Here is a 15,650-nt window from a genome sequence, read left to right on the forward strand (position 1 = left end):
GTATAGCACAGGGAACTATATTCAATATCTTGTAATAACCTACAATGGAAAAGAATCCGAAAAAGGATATATATATATAACACAACATTGTAAATCAACCATACTTCAACAACAACAACAAAATTTGTTTGAGAAAACTTTTCTTTTTAAGGCAAGAAATCAAACACAAAGTTCAGGCCACCCCTGGGTGATGGGGTGGGGTAGCAGGGAAGGACTGCAGAAAGAGCATCCCATGAGCAGTATTGTTTTTTTTTGTTTTTTTCTTTGGGGGGCCCTGCCACATGGCATGCGGGATCTTAGTTCCCCGATCAGGGATTTAACCCATGCCCCCTGCAGTGGAAGCATGGAGACCTAAGCACTAGACCACCAGGGAATTCCCCATGAGCAGTATTGTTGACACTCTAGCTGTGGGACTGTATGGTGGGTCTGGGGTAGTCAGTGTATCATTGTGCTTTAAAGCATAAGTTGCACATAAAAAATCAGATTATTACATTCCAAAAATATGATAAAGCAAAAGTCATGAAAAAGAGAACATCTCCTGAGTCACATCTCACGGCACCATTTCTGCCCTGGCACCTTGTCTCACTGACACGAAGAGAGCGGTGTATTTCATGAAAATAGCAGGCGCATTTTCTTTAGTAACCCCTAAACAAACATCCTTCATGGCTCTGACGTGACAGACTTTGACAAACGGCAGAAAGTATAAACTGCTGGAATGCAGGTTGGACTTATAAGTAAATGACTATTGCAGAATAGAATTCTTCACGATTCTCTTGGTCGGAGTCAATTACTGAACATCTCATCACAGACTCAGGATTTCTGTCCCATTTTGCTTTAATATTGCCACCAGTAGCAGCTATTATTCAGTACATACTATGGAGCAGGCCCTATCCTAGGTGTTTTATTTATTCATCTCATTTAATCTTATGAGGTGAATAAATAAAACTATCATCTATTATCAATGCCATTTTATAGATGAGAAAACTTCCCCAGGAGAAGTAAGATAACTTGCCCAAGATCTCCCAGCTCATAACTGTGGAGCCGGGAAGGGTGAGAATGGAAAACTCTAACCGGAGCTGACATTACTGTGCCTGAAGCCTCACTGGCCAAACAATGAGCCAGAAAGTCAATTCTAAACTTTTATATAATCAAGGAGGGAAAAACTTCCCTGTATCCCCCCAATGACTGGAAGGGAAAGTCAGTAATTTGGTTATTAGTTTGCTACTTTTCTTTCTTTTAAGTACTACCAATCAAAAAGATGATTTTAAAAAACTGCCTTGGGCCAAGAGCAGGATTCATGGATTCACTCACAGACATGCATTCTATTAAAAAAAAAAACCTTACTTAAATAATAAACAGAATTGTTAACTTTATTTTACACATCTATACATGGCCCTTGCAGAAAATCCTAAAAGGAATCTGAACCATAAAAGCCCTATTCTTCTTTAAAGAGCATCAATTATCTCAACATTTAATAAAATAGTAAAATCCCATATCCAGACCCTGACAAGTTACTTTTTTATTTTTTATTTTTTTGCTGTACACGGGCCTCTCACTGTTGTGGCCTCTCCCGTTGCGGAGCACAGGCTCCGGACACACAGGCTCAGCGGCCATGGCTCATGGGCCCAACCGCTCCGCGGCATGTGGGATCTTCCCGGACCGGGGCACAAACCCGTGTCCCCTGCATCGGCAGGCGCACTCTCAACCACTGCGCCACCAGGGAAGCCCTGACAAGTTATTTTTAAATACAGGAAATTAAAAACACAACAATCTTTACTAATGTATTCATATTTTGTAGACTGTTAAGCCCCTTGTCTCATTCAACTCTTTAAGGTGTATTATACTGCCGTGTAAAACAGTACTTCAAAATCACTGTGTTTGTTAATAAACTTTTATAACAGAGATTGCCTAAGTACTTAGTATCTATTTTCACCTTCTTTACCAATAGAACCCCATTCAATCGAAAGAACAAAGTAGCTGCAGCTGGATATGTATGGTTCTGGCTAATGAAACGTAACTGGACATCACTGGGCAGGGCTTCCAGGAGAAAGCTTTGAAGAGGCTGACTCCCGCAGACATAACTCGATCCCGCAGACATTCAGACACGATCAGCAGCTACCACAAGAGCACAAGGGTAAGAATCTCATCATGAAGACGGCAGAAGAAATTTCTAGTACAGGTCTATGACAACATCATGGAACCAACATGGCCCTGGACTACCTGCCTCAAATTTTTACATGAAAACTGAACAATTTGTTTCAGCCATTTATTTTAAGGTCTCTACTACTGACAGCAAAATAATGTCTAATACATTTCCTCCTCAGTAGCCAAATCCATAGGTCCCCACTTCCCCCATTCCCTAATGGTTTTAAGTAAGAAAGTAATATATCAGAGTCCATGACGCTAATGTGATTCTACTAAAGAAAAAGTAGAAGCCACTTAGCTTTTGAATGGTACCAAAGTATGGGCTGGGCTTGAGCCTCTTTACAACTACTAATGCCAGGAAAATTCAATTTAGATAAAGAATGTACCTCTTTCTCCCTGTTCCTCTATAGGACTCTATCTAGTTGTTTGTTTTTTCCACCTTGCTTTATTTCTTCCTCAATGCTACCTCTCACTTAAAGCAATTTTAGATTTAACATACTTGAATAACACCTGGCAGAGGGCTCAAATAATACCCTTTTATTCTTCATGAAGAAAAACAACTTGAGGTATTTCCAATGGTCTCATTTTCATTCCTCACAGTGAAAAATTCTGGATCATATACACAGGCTCAACGTTTTTCCTTCAATAAAAAAGAAAAAACTAACAATTTTCCTGAATTAATATTCTATATTTTCTCATTTAGAACATTTGGAACATACGTTTTTAAAAAATCAAATGTATAAACCTGCAAATAAGATCATTTTATCATTTTAGTGATATCTTTCTCTTTAAAAAATTCTTTTTTAGTTAGAACATAATTAGAATCACACTCCTGGAATTCATGGCTCTAACTCTGTTCCAGTGACCCCAAAAGCCCACTGACAGGTGGTGACTTATTTTGAGGAATGGATGCTAGGACGCTGGTGTGTGGGAGCAGCTCCCCAACCTCTCCATCTCGGCCAGACCTACTGCTCTCTTCCCATAGCCAAGTGGATGATTTATGAGGGAAATTGTATACAATACTGGAAATCCTGTGTGGGCATTCAAGATCTTGGAGATACAGCTATACGTAGTTACCTTGGTTTATTCACTTACTATTGGATTGTGAACATTTTCCTAACATTTATTTTATTATATATATCACCTTCTTATCTGTAACAATTTGCATCATTATTTTCCTTTGTGACATATAGGTTGTTTTACATTCTTTGTTATAATATTAAAAAAAAACACTGGAAAATGATTTTGGCACACAGACATCGATCCTTATTTCTAATCATTTCTAAAATAGATTCTAGAAGCACAAAGGTGTGGATCAATACTTCCTTTCTGACAACAGAATTATTTGAATCTTTCTACTCTATTTATAAATTTCCTCCTTAAAAAAAAAATCAGTTTCCATGTCTGTAAAAAATCATAGTATAGATGAAATCTAGATGATCTTCATCATCCTTTTTTTTTAAAATGGGGACAGCCCGAAGTAGGAAGGGCTTCAAGTAAACATGCTTTATCAAAGTCCTTTTGTAAATCTGCAGGCAAGGTCAGCTGCAATGCGAACAGAAGAAACTTTTGCTTCTGAAGACACTAAGCATCCCATGAAGACCCTGGCAGATACTAATCCAAGAGAGGAAGAGATAGAGAGCACACAGTGTAGTTCAAAGTTCTAATTATCCATTCTGGTGACAATCTAAAATAGTAGAAAGAGGGACTTTCCTGGTGGTGCAGTGGTTAAGAATCTGCCTGCCAATGCAGGGGACACAGGTTCGAGCCCTGGTCCAGAAAGATCTCACATGCCACAGAGCAACTAAGCCCGTGTGCCACAACTACTGAGCCTGCGTTCTAGAGCCCGCGAGCCACAACTACTGAGCCCGCATGCCACAACTACTGAAGCCCACAAGCCTAGAGCCCATGCTTCGCAACGAGAAGCCACCACAATGAGAAGCCCACGTGCCGCAACGAAGATTAGCCCCCGCTCACCACAACCAGAGAAAGCCTGCATGCAGCAACAAAGACCCAATGCAGCCAAAAATAAATAAGTAAATTTATAAAAATAAAATTAAAACAATAATAAAATAGTAGAAAGAGAATGGGAAAAGGGATCTCCCAGCTCTGTCACTGGGTGTCATCTTGGATAAACCCTAACATTTTGGTCTGAAGTTCCTCATCTATAAATGTGTTGGCTACATCATGACGTCCAAGACTCTTTCCAGGTGAAATAATCAATGCTTTGATGATCACCAACCAAATTCAGCACTAGAACTCTGGCTTTTCACCTCTGCCTTTCATGTTCTTTCCCCTTCAGTAATTCCCACTTCTGTTTCCCTAACACTTTCCCAAGGATATCTGCCCTTCTAGGCATAGTGATCCTTCAGTACCTCCAGAACTCTCTTAGCATCCTCACTAAGAGAGTTCACATGCCTGATGCCCACAGATGCCCTGAATTCTCACCACAATCTCAGGGGTTGTGCCAGTTCCCAAGAAGCATAACCTCCTTCCATGCCTACCCCTTTCCATGCCTATGGTACATAGTACTCACAGCACCCACGGGGCACCCAGTCTGCCCTGTATGTGTTATTTATCCCTTAGGGAAACCTTTCACAACTCTCCAGCTACCAAGTTAGCACCCTCCACTGGCAAACGCCTGGTATCCCTAACACTTCTCACACCCTCACAAACTACTCAGCATGGGACTCATATGTGTTTATCAATTTAGCACTTCCAGAGACAAAACTGATTTTCCCCACAGTGATCCCACCTAACCCTATGATGTGCAAGATAGATACTTGAGGGCAGTAGCCATGTACTCTGAGGTCAGCCTGCAACTGGGCTTAACTCTCTTCTATCGACAATTCCCTAGCAATACCCCTCTGAAAATACAGCTTCCAGAACTGCTGAAACATTCTAGATGCAATGTGTCAAGTGACTAGGACTACCATCACCTCCCCTGTCTGGATGGCATAACTTGAGATCATGAGGCTAAGACTGCATTGACTAAAGATCAGCCATAACACGCTGGCAGGTAATGAGCTTTGATTAACTAGAAGCCTTATTTCACAGAAGTAAAATCTAAAAGTCACAATACCAAGCCAACAGCTGTCTCAGCATTAAGACATGTCTAGAATGATGATATTTCCCCTTGGATGTGAAAATTACACATACAGTTAGTGTTCTGGCTTATAATTATTTCTTATTTCAGGATAAATGATATCCTAACATGATAAAAATACAAAATGTAAAGGAACTCTGGTGACTCAACAGTTTAAATGTTTTACCTCATTTTGGAAACGCTCAGCCTCAGAAAAATCTGTTGTCCAAGAGCACCATCTGGTGGATGAAGGTATTTAAGCTACCCCAGTGCAGGAAGATAAAAAGTCATCTATAAGGCTAAATGCCAGTTAAGACTACAATTTTGGTATGAAAAGATTCCTATGCTTCAGCCAACATATTTCTTATAAAGGAGTTCTTGACAAAATTCTAATATAAAAGGAATCTACAACTCATAAAAACTCATTGTCAATGACTTCATCTTCTTGAAGGAATGTTCCTTATAATAGAGCAAACATTTTTAAGCTGAAAGGAACCTCAGAGAGCTGTTAATTCAATCCCTTTCCTTTACAGACTCTAAGGCAAAGACAGAGCTTTCCTGAAAGTCACAGCTAGGGATGGCAGACCTTGACTATATAAGTAAATAGGTCAAATATTCTGTGCTGTTTAATACAGTCTTCTATTTCAAGAGGCTGTGGAGAAAAGGAAGGAAATGAGGCAGTGTCAGTAGCAAAGTACCACTCTCATGGGTTAGCAATGATCTGCCCACCCCACCGTGCATTGTGGCCCAGCCTCACACTGACCCAGGCAAGACTAATAACTGTCATACCCTTCCTGCCTCCGCAGCCCCTAGGGTCCCTCTCCACCTTAGATTAATCAGCTTTCCCCTGTCCAAGAAAACCATCCTACCAATAAAACTAAGAGACTAAAAAAATGTTAAATTATCCTGTTGAAGAATACCTGTAATCACGGCAAAGCATTCATATGTGTTAAAACGGGAGGGAGAAAAGACAAAACCAAGCTATGTTCACCGTGATACCACGGCTGTCAAAAGAAATACAATTATTGAGCACAAAGTAGAGGAGAAACATTGGAAGGGAATACACTAAACTTTTTTGACAGCTCTTGTCCCTGAACGCCAGGATTATGAGTGATTTCAATTTTCTCTGTCATATAATGCTTTCCAACATTTTTTATATTAACATTTATATTAACAAAAAGGTAATTTTTACTTATAAAATTTATGCATTTATAATAATAGACTATAAAGAAAACTTAAAAGGGAAATTAGAAAGAGGACCCCCATACACACCCATCCATCCAGTACATGCATAGTTTAAAAAAAAAAATGTTTTTTCCCCAGCTCTCAAGGAGAAATATGCAGTTTAAGACATTATATATTTTGGTCTTAAGGTTTGTCACTGTATTTTTCAAACTGTTCTGAATTTTCTATCAATTATCTGTTAATAAATAACTGGATGACAAAAGCAATAGGCTAGCAAATTAATATTAAAGGAAAATCTTGGAAATACAGTTTAAAATATTTTATATATCTTAAGACGCAGGGACTTGAGTTCACATCCTAAGCCTACTTTCTGCTTGTAAAATTTTGCCTGAGTTATATGTCAGAATTTATGGCATGATGCTCCCCAAATAACTCCATGACTTCTTGTTTGAGAACCTCTGTCTCGTAATGTGATCAGGTCTCTGAGGTTCATACCAGGGACAGAGTTACCTGAAGGTCAGTAAACAAGAATGGAAACTGTTACCTTGCCTGGAGATCCCTGCATCACCTATGTAGAGTGAGATCAGAGAAGGAATCTTTTGCTAAATATCTTAAGGCAGAGGTTTTCAAAATGTTGTCTGGGGGCCATTGGGAGACCTCCAGATCCCATCAGGATCTGTGGCATCAAAACCGTTTTCACAATTATACCAAGACACTGTTCTCCTTTTTCACTCTCATTCTCGCATCAGTGTAAGGTAGAGTTTTCAGGAGGCTATATGATATTACAACAGATTAAATGCAAAAGTAGATATAAGAATCCAGAGGGGTTTTCTATTAAGCTAGATATTAGTAACTTGGAAAAAAAAATGTAAAATAATGCCACTCCTCTCACTAAACTTTGTGTGTAGGAAAATACAGTCACTTTTTATAAAAATAGGAATGTTATGTAACATTATTTTTAATGAATTAAATACTTTTAAACATTCTCAGTTTTAATTTCCCAATACAATAAACAAGGATAGATACAACCTACATAAACAAAAGCTCTTTGAGGTCCACAATAAATTATTAGAAATATAAATGGGTGCTGAGACCCGAACTACTGTCTCAGGATACTAGTGTTCAGAAAAACACACACTGAAGATCACTCTGACCCATCCCTCTTCCTCCTTACTCAAAGCACTTTCCAAGCCTCTTGCTATGACCAGTCCATCTGGTAGACCATTATCTGATCACACTTTCTAAAGCATGATTCTGATCCTATCACTTCCCTACTGAAAAATCTCAAACGTTCTTCAAGATGTAGAGAATGAGAACCAAAACTACTCAGGAAACTCCATGATCTAGCCTCAGCCTATTTTTCTAATGTCACGCACTCATCAATTCTATCATTATTTAGGTGCATTATTTGAAGCAGATGCTATGACAGGGGCTGGGGCTGGAGAGTCTCTAAGAAATGATACCTGCCGTCACTGGACTCAGAGTTTACTGTGAGAGAAACAGAAATAATATAGGTATCCTTCATTTTCTGTACTAATTTTCCAAATACCGGCTGTAATAACATTTTTTTACCTAAAATTCACTGTCCAAATCAAAAACTCTCTATAATGACTTGTGAACGTCCACCAACAGAATGGTTTCAGTTGTATACAAATCTAGGTAAGATAATATAGACGGCAATTAGGTTGTATCTCAGCTCTTGTCCCAAAAGGATTATGCCTTGTGCCCAGATTAAATGTATTGGGCATCACTGCTATCATCTTCCAATCATTATTGGTGAAAATGTCTTCTGCAAATGTGGAAAAGCCTGAAAAGAAGGTAAGTGAGCATAAGAGTCCTAGAAAAGCCCACACATTAGAAAGACTTGAAGGTGATGGTGTGCAATGAGGGACAGAAGCACCTAAGACATGATCGCGATATGTCCATACCTAACAACATAGCAGTGTTGCTCCTGGAAAGCTTAATCGTGTTACTCGAACCAACATCAAATATGAAAAACTAGAAAAACTCCTTGTGCAGTGGACTGATAGCCATTCTCAGTGTAGTAGACCACTGAGTACCAGGCTGGTAGAGGAGAGGGTGGACACCTTCAGTGATCTGGAGGCAGCTGCAAATGGGAGGAACATGATTCAGTGAAGGAGCTGAGTTTCAAAGCAAGACTGGGAGACTTAAGAACAGTGAGAGACTGTACAAGTTGTGGATCATGGGTGAAGCTGCTTCCCCTCACAGTGAGATGTGCTATCTTCCTCCAGTGAACTGCTGAAAACTATCATCGAAGATGGTTACACACAAGGGGAACGGTCAGTCTCAATGCCATGCCATCTCATAGGTTTATTCAGAAGAAAGAAGTACTTAGACATAAAGCATCCGAAGAAGGCTAAATTACTGTGAAGTAGGAACCTTGCTGATACACTACTATGAAAACATCATCTCAAAGGGGCCACTGCAGACAACAATGCCTGTTAGGATATGAATGAAGTATTCAAATCAGAAAGCCTGGACGATGGAGGTGAGGCTTAGGGGAAGAGGTGTCTGTCACCACTCAACAAAGGGAAAATCTTTCAAAGAAGACTCTTGAAAACAGTGTTATCAAGAAGGTAACAGCCAGCTTAAGGAAAGCACGTGGGACTTCATTTTTAAACCTCAATTTAATGAACCATTATCATCATTAAAAGGCTCACCACTATATACATGATAGGTGTTGTTAGAAATGCAGCCCCAAAGAGCACAGAGCACAAGCCTGAATGACTTAATGTCACTGTACTAGTGTCAGTAAAAAATGTTGATGTCGATTCTTAGCTCTCACACACAGAACAAAGAGATGCACTCTGTCTTCAAAGGTCTGTGGAAGCATGGCTATTGGCTATCCCAGAAATGCTCTACCTCCTTTCTTCCCTGCAGATATCTGTTTATTTTCATGTCCCTTAGTCGAACTGAATCAGCCCACACAGTTATATCGCTTTTTTCTACCTGTTCATCTTTTCTCTTTATCTGTCTTCTTTTTGTGTGTTTGTTTCCTGAAGTAACTCCCATGTTTCTTTTATCAGAGGACTTATTTTTTAAATGTACAGTTAGCAAAGGCTAATTAAAGCTTTCTCTTTTTTTTTTTTTTTTTTGGCCATGCTGCACGGCTTGCAGGATCTCAGTTCCCTGACCAGGGATTGAACCCAGGCCCGTGGCAGTGAAAGGGTAGAGTCCTAACCACTGGACCGCCAGGGAATTCCTTAATTAAAACTTTCTTTATCAGTGGACCAGCCCTTAGTAAAACACAACCAAAAAAAAAAAAAAAGTTTCAGATCTTAGGACTCTTATGCTTCTATTACTGTTTCCAAGGAATCACCTAGGGCCACCCAAGAATACAGGTGGCTCTATTTCTAAGTTCAGGACCTTCTTTACTTACAGAAGGTCCCTGACATCACCAAATTTCATTTCAAGGTATCAACATAGTCAATCTCATTCTCCAAAAAACATTCAGAATTTCATCTGTATCTCAAAAAAGGTTTTGAGCACCCTTCCCCAAGAGCAAATAATTGTGCCTCTATATTAGGGGTTGGCAAACTTTTTCTGCAAAGGGCAAGACAGAAAATATTTTAGCTTGTGTGGGCCATACAATCTCTGCCACAACTACTCAACTCTCCCACTGTAGTGCAAAAAAGCCAGGCACATATAATATGTAGATGAACAATAAGGCTATGCTCCAATTAAACTTTATTTACAAAGACAAGCAATAGGCAGAATCTGGCTGCCAAGCCAGGCTTTGCATCATACACCCAAAGACTGGGCTTTGTCATGTCCTGCCTTTGAAAGTCTTGGTATTTTGGTTTAAAAACTTGTAACTTGCTTAAATCATGTTACTACTGATACTGCTGCCACAGGCTGCTGCCCATGGTGTTGACTGAGATTTTTAAGTATATCCTAAGGAAATCAAGCTCTGAAAGCAGCAGTCGAATGAAAGAGGGGCCAAGACTCATTCCCTGGAATCTCCAGGCCCTACTTACTCCCTTTACTATCAAGGCTGATTGTCCTCAAGTAGGCCTTCATGAACACTCTCACTCCTAATTCCTGTGTTGTACCCAAGCCTGGATCAACACTGCAATGGCACCTCTTTTTGCCCCTTAACAAACTTGCCTGGTGCTGCAAGACAAACATCTGAGCAGAAGGGGCCCTCACAGCCCCATCACCGGCCAGGCTGATCTCTCTCCCTCCCACCCCATAGCCACTATTCCAGGTCTGCCTCACCCTCCTCAAGATCAGGCTCACCAAAAAGCCTCCAAATTCAGTAAAAATACAAAGACTGTTAAGTGCAGTCTTACCCTCAAATTTACCTAGTTTCATCCCCATTCTTCTCTCTCCTTCCTTTACCTGACTTGAACTTGCTCCTCTAGGCCAATCTCAGATGCCACGTCTCCAACAAAAAGTCTTCCTTCAACACCAAGCTACTATAAGTGCCTCTGCTCTGGGCTCCCTGGAACCCCACACTTGCCTTTACAGCCAAGCTCATTACATCCTACTGCCCTTTTGCCCCTCAAGCCTGTGAATTATTGAGAACCAGGGTCCTTATTCATCTTTGCACCCTGCACAAACTGTTTCTCTTACCTTCCCCACACCCTCTCCAAGAACTCCCATCCCCACCAAGAAAAGGTTATGGTTTTTCAACCCTTCTTTTAACATTAAAGGAAAAAGCCATAACTAGAAATAGCGGGGGGGGGGGGAACTGAACTACAATTTGATGACTATAATCCCTTTCAAAATAATGCCGTGAACCTTAACAAACCAATTTCCAATACAATTTAAACTGAGCTAAGTAGTTAAACAATGCAAAGATACAATAGTGAAGAGCAAAACAATACATGGGCTTTTATTCAGTGCACATTCATTGTGATAATTTCAAATGTTCCTGACAGTTACAAGTTATTACAGCACTCACTCTTCATCACTCTCCTTAATGCATTCTTTCTCTTGTTACTCTCCAGCTACCTCAAGGGGGCAAATACAAGTTATTTTTCATTTGCTTGAATTTAGTTGTCTTGAGTGTGACTGGTTTCATTTACCAGTAGCAGTTTACAACATCTCTCATATGTCTGTCTTTATGATACAAAAGCATTGAAAACATCAGCTCAGTTCTCGAGCTACTAAATGCTCCTACAAAAATTCCATAAAATACTATGCCTTGTAGGTCCTACCAAAATGACAGATTCCTGGCTCCAAAACCTGTAAATAATGAGAATGTTTTAAAACTGCATGTTTACAAACCAGCAGATTTTGTTCATTGGATTTTAATAACTAAAGTTACTCAAATCTGAAGTCTAAAGTCAATGTTCCCTTGAAGCAATGCCATTGTGTAACTGGTTTTCAAACACAAGTGGTAAATTGATAAGCACTGCAAACCAATGTCCATCACCCTCAGCTGTGCTGTCAAAAATTATGTTATTTTAACTATCAAATGTGTAAAGCCAGTTCAGGGCAGTTTTATGTTGACTGTTCTGAAAATCGTATGCTGCTTCTACCTCTTAATTATATTTGCAAAAAGGAACAAAGAGGGGGCTTCCCTGGTGGTGCAGTGGTTGGGAGTCCGCCTGCCGATGCAGGGGACACGGGTTTGTGCCCCGGTCCGGGAGGATCCCGCATGCCGCGGAGCGGCTGAGCCCGTGAGCCGTGGCCACTGAGCCTGCGCGTCCGGAGCCTGTGCTCCGCAACGGGAGAGGCCACAGCGGTGAGAGGCCCGCATACAGCATTAAAAAAAAAAAAAAAAAAAAAAGGAACAAAGAGCTCAATGATCCCAAGGTATGGTCAGAAAAAAATCTTGGACTGCGTTTTATTTTATTTTTGAGTCCTGAGACGTGTAACCTCTCAGCCCAAGATCCAGATGATTCCTCAGCTCAGTCTTCCTTTTAGAAACCTGCAAACTTGCCAGGATACCACAGGGACGAAACCACAGAGAAGGCACAAAATAAACCATTAGCTCAGGGGAAATTTGTAGGTGACCCAGACCTAGTTGTACACATTTCCACAACTGTGAGACTGACTATACATAATTACTTCCTTAAAACGTGTGGGGAATAAGAGCACCTGGCAGCCAGTCTACTAGCCTCGTAACTCTGAGAAAACACTTTAACTTTGCTAGGCCCCAACTGAAAATACCAACCATATTTGCTTGGCCTCACCCATTTCAATGGAAATCCCAGAGAAGCTGTTTTAATGAGACAAGGTGCCATCTTCTGTAAGGAAGCTTCACTACTAATGGCACTCATTTTCCTAAACATAAGTAACCATAACATGTCAAACTTAAAGAATATACCTGGAGTATAAAGGAATCACTCGGCTGTTCAGCAGAAAGTAACACAACATTGTAAATCAACTATATTTCAATTAAAAAAAAAAAGAATATACTTGGAATTGAAATACCAAAAAAAAAAAAAAGCAAAGACTTAATACAAGGTACACTCTAAAACTGGCTGGGGTTAGAATACACTAAAATGATCCTCTGGAGACCAATACTGAAAATGCTTCTAAAGCAAAAAAACTGTTAAAATCTCTCAGCATTTGAGATGGGGAAACACACTCACACATACAAGCACATGCATACATATGCATACACATACTGACATAAAATAAAAGGCCACCCTGTTTGGGAAAAGCATCTTGGGAAGTTGTATAGAAATCAGCGATATTTAGAAGGTGGCTGCTCTCATCTGCCGATCCTGGACTTCAACTGCAACATGTCCAGCCTGCAGCCAGCCCTGTCCGCTTCAGACTATCCCCACAATCTGAATTGGCGCTGGCCAGTCTATCCTGTTACTGTTTGTCCTGAAATCAGTGGGTTTTGTATGCTGATAGACTTGCTCGGTTTGTCTCAAGTCTGAAGTCAAGGGGAGATTCTGTCAGCAGCCAAGGACCTCTGTTCAGTCCTGAACGGCGGGTTTTTCCTCCAGTCCCAGGACTTGTTCCTACACTTGGTGCTCCTAAGTGTATAGTTATACCACCCCTTAGATTGTCTAGTTAGTTAATATATTGTGCAGTGTTAAATACATTGCACCCTTAAAGCTGTTTGCCCATTTTACCTTTATTTCAAAAGTCTGAACATATGGCTAGCATATGCTTGAACTCTTGGTGAAATTTAAATGCTAATAAAATAGGATACCCAAAATTAAATAAATAAATGGCCAAAAGGAAATCATAAAGAGGTTATGTTTGATTGGCAAACTTATGAGTAACTTTTTTCTTCATTTTTTTCTCTATTTTTCTACATGAGCATGTACAAACTTAAACAAAAATTCTCAACAGAGAGGTTACTTACACTAGTGAAAATACGAGAGGGGGAAGAGAAAGGATGTTTTCCCTTTCTTTAACTTTATTTTTAGTATTTCAAACATACACATATTCTAAACATCATGTATCCATCATCTACCTTCATTTAACAATATTTTGCCAATCTTTATTCAACAAAAGTCATACCACTTTATTTCCTGAGGTATTTTAAAAACAAGTCCGGGCTTCCCTGGTGGCTCAGTGGTTGAGAGTCCACCTGCCCATGCAGGGAACACGGGTTCGTGCCCCGGTCCGGGAGGATCCCACATGCCGTGGAGCAGCTGGGCCCGTGAGCCGTGGTCGCTGGGCCTGGGCGTCCAGAGCCTGTGCTCCGCAATGGGAGGGGCCACAGCAGTGAGGGGCCCGCGTACCCGCAAATAAATAAATAAATAAATAAATCCCAGGGGTATTCCCTGGTGGTCCAATAGTTAAGACTCGGTGCTTTCACTGCTGTGGCCGGGGTTCAAACCCTGACTGGGGAACTAGGATCCTGCAAGCCGCACAGCGCGGCCAAAAAAATTAATTAATTAATTTAAAAAACAAAATAAAACAAATCCCAGACTGCATGTTATTTCACCTATATATTTTTCAGTGTGTATTGTCAGTTGACAAGGAAAAATATATATAGCCACCATGTCATCATCACGTCTCATAGGACAACAGTAATTCCATAGTATCATCTAATACCCGGCCCATTTTCAAAAATAAGAATGGTCCTTTCAATAACAGTGTTCAACAACTGAAGATCCATATAGAAAAACTAAAACTGTGCCACTACCTCATATCCAGAAATGTATTATAACGAACTGTAACTCAATAAGAAAAGCATGACAAAAAAGAAAAACGTACAAGAGGCTTGAACAGGCATTTTGATAAAGAGGAAATCCAAACAGCCAAGGAGCATAAAAGAAAAAAAATCATGATGTTATTTAAAACCACAAGAACCTGCTACATACTCCCATTTAATTTTAGAATGTCTAATGTCAGGGAGGCTGTGGGGCAATGGAAGTAGCAAACACTGGTATAGAAAGGTGTAAAGTGGAAAATAGTTTTGTTCTAAAACTACCCATGTGTATACCCTATAACCACTCCTTTGGAGGAAAAGTAGGAGACTATAATAGGTAAAGGGGACAGATAGGGGAAACCTAGGGTGCCTGTAATGTTTTCCTTGATGTCAGGGATGGTACATAGGTATTCACCTTACAATAATTCATGAAGCTCTAAGTTTATGTTTTATCCACTTTCCAGCTTGTTTTATATTTCAAAATATAAACAGTTTAAAAATAGTACAATAATTGACTCGGTCAAGGATTATCAATGGAGGCAAATTCACTGGGTGAAAGGCTATTGGGAACAGGATATTCAACTAGCCTCTAAATATTACCCTATAGCAAACTTATTAACTTTAAAGGGAAATCCCTGGCGGGATCCTTCATATAACCTTCAAACCAGGTTATAAAGAACATTACTGGGAAAATCAGGGATCTTTGAGTATGGTTTCTATATTAGATGACATTATATAAACGTTAAATTGCCTTATAACTGAAAGAAACATGCTGAAATAATTAAGGGTGAATTGTCATGATGTCTGCAACTTACTTTCAAATGTTACAGCATAAGGACAGAGAGACAGAGACACAGACAGAGTGATAGAGAAACAAAAAGCAAATGTGGCAAATATTAACAACTAGTGAATCCATGTGAGGGCATCCAGGTGTTCACTGCATCACTTCAACTTTTTCGTAGGCAAGAAATTTCTCTAAATAAAACAATGGGAGAGGGAATAAAAGGTTTCAAAAAGAAAAGATTTTCTTTAAAAAATAGGATTTCAAGTAGTATCGGGGAGGCAAGAAGGATTAGATTACATCAAGCAGATTATGCTCTCATGAAAAATAACTGGAAATATGTAATATGTATTTTTAAAAAA

General features: G+C 39.8%; 1 protein-coding gene across 3 annotated transcripts in view; it reads right to left on the minus strand.

Moving 5' to 3' along the window:
- KDM4C (lysine demethylase 4C) overlaps nt 1-15,650 on the minus strand; it is a 404,294-nt gene that overhangs the window by 332,762 nt on the left and 55,882 nt on the right. The window lies entirely within an intron of this gene.

Source organism: Orcinus orca, chromosome 6, assembly GCF_937001465.1.
Source record: "Orcinus orca chromosome 6, mOrcOrc1.1, whole genome shotgun sequence".
Taxonomy (NCBI): Eukaryota; Metazoa; Chordata; class Mammalia; order Artiodactyla; family Delphinidae; genus Orcinus; species Orcinus orca.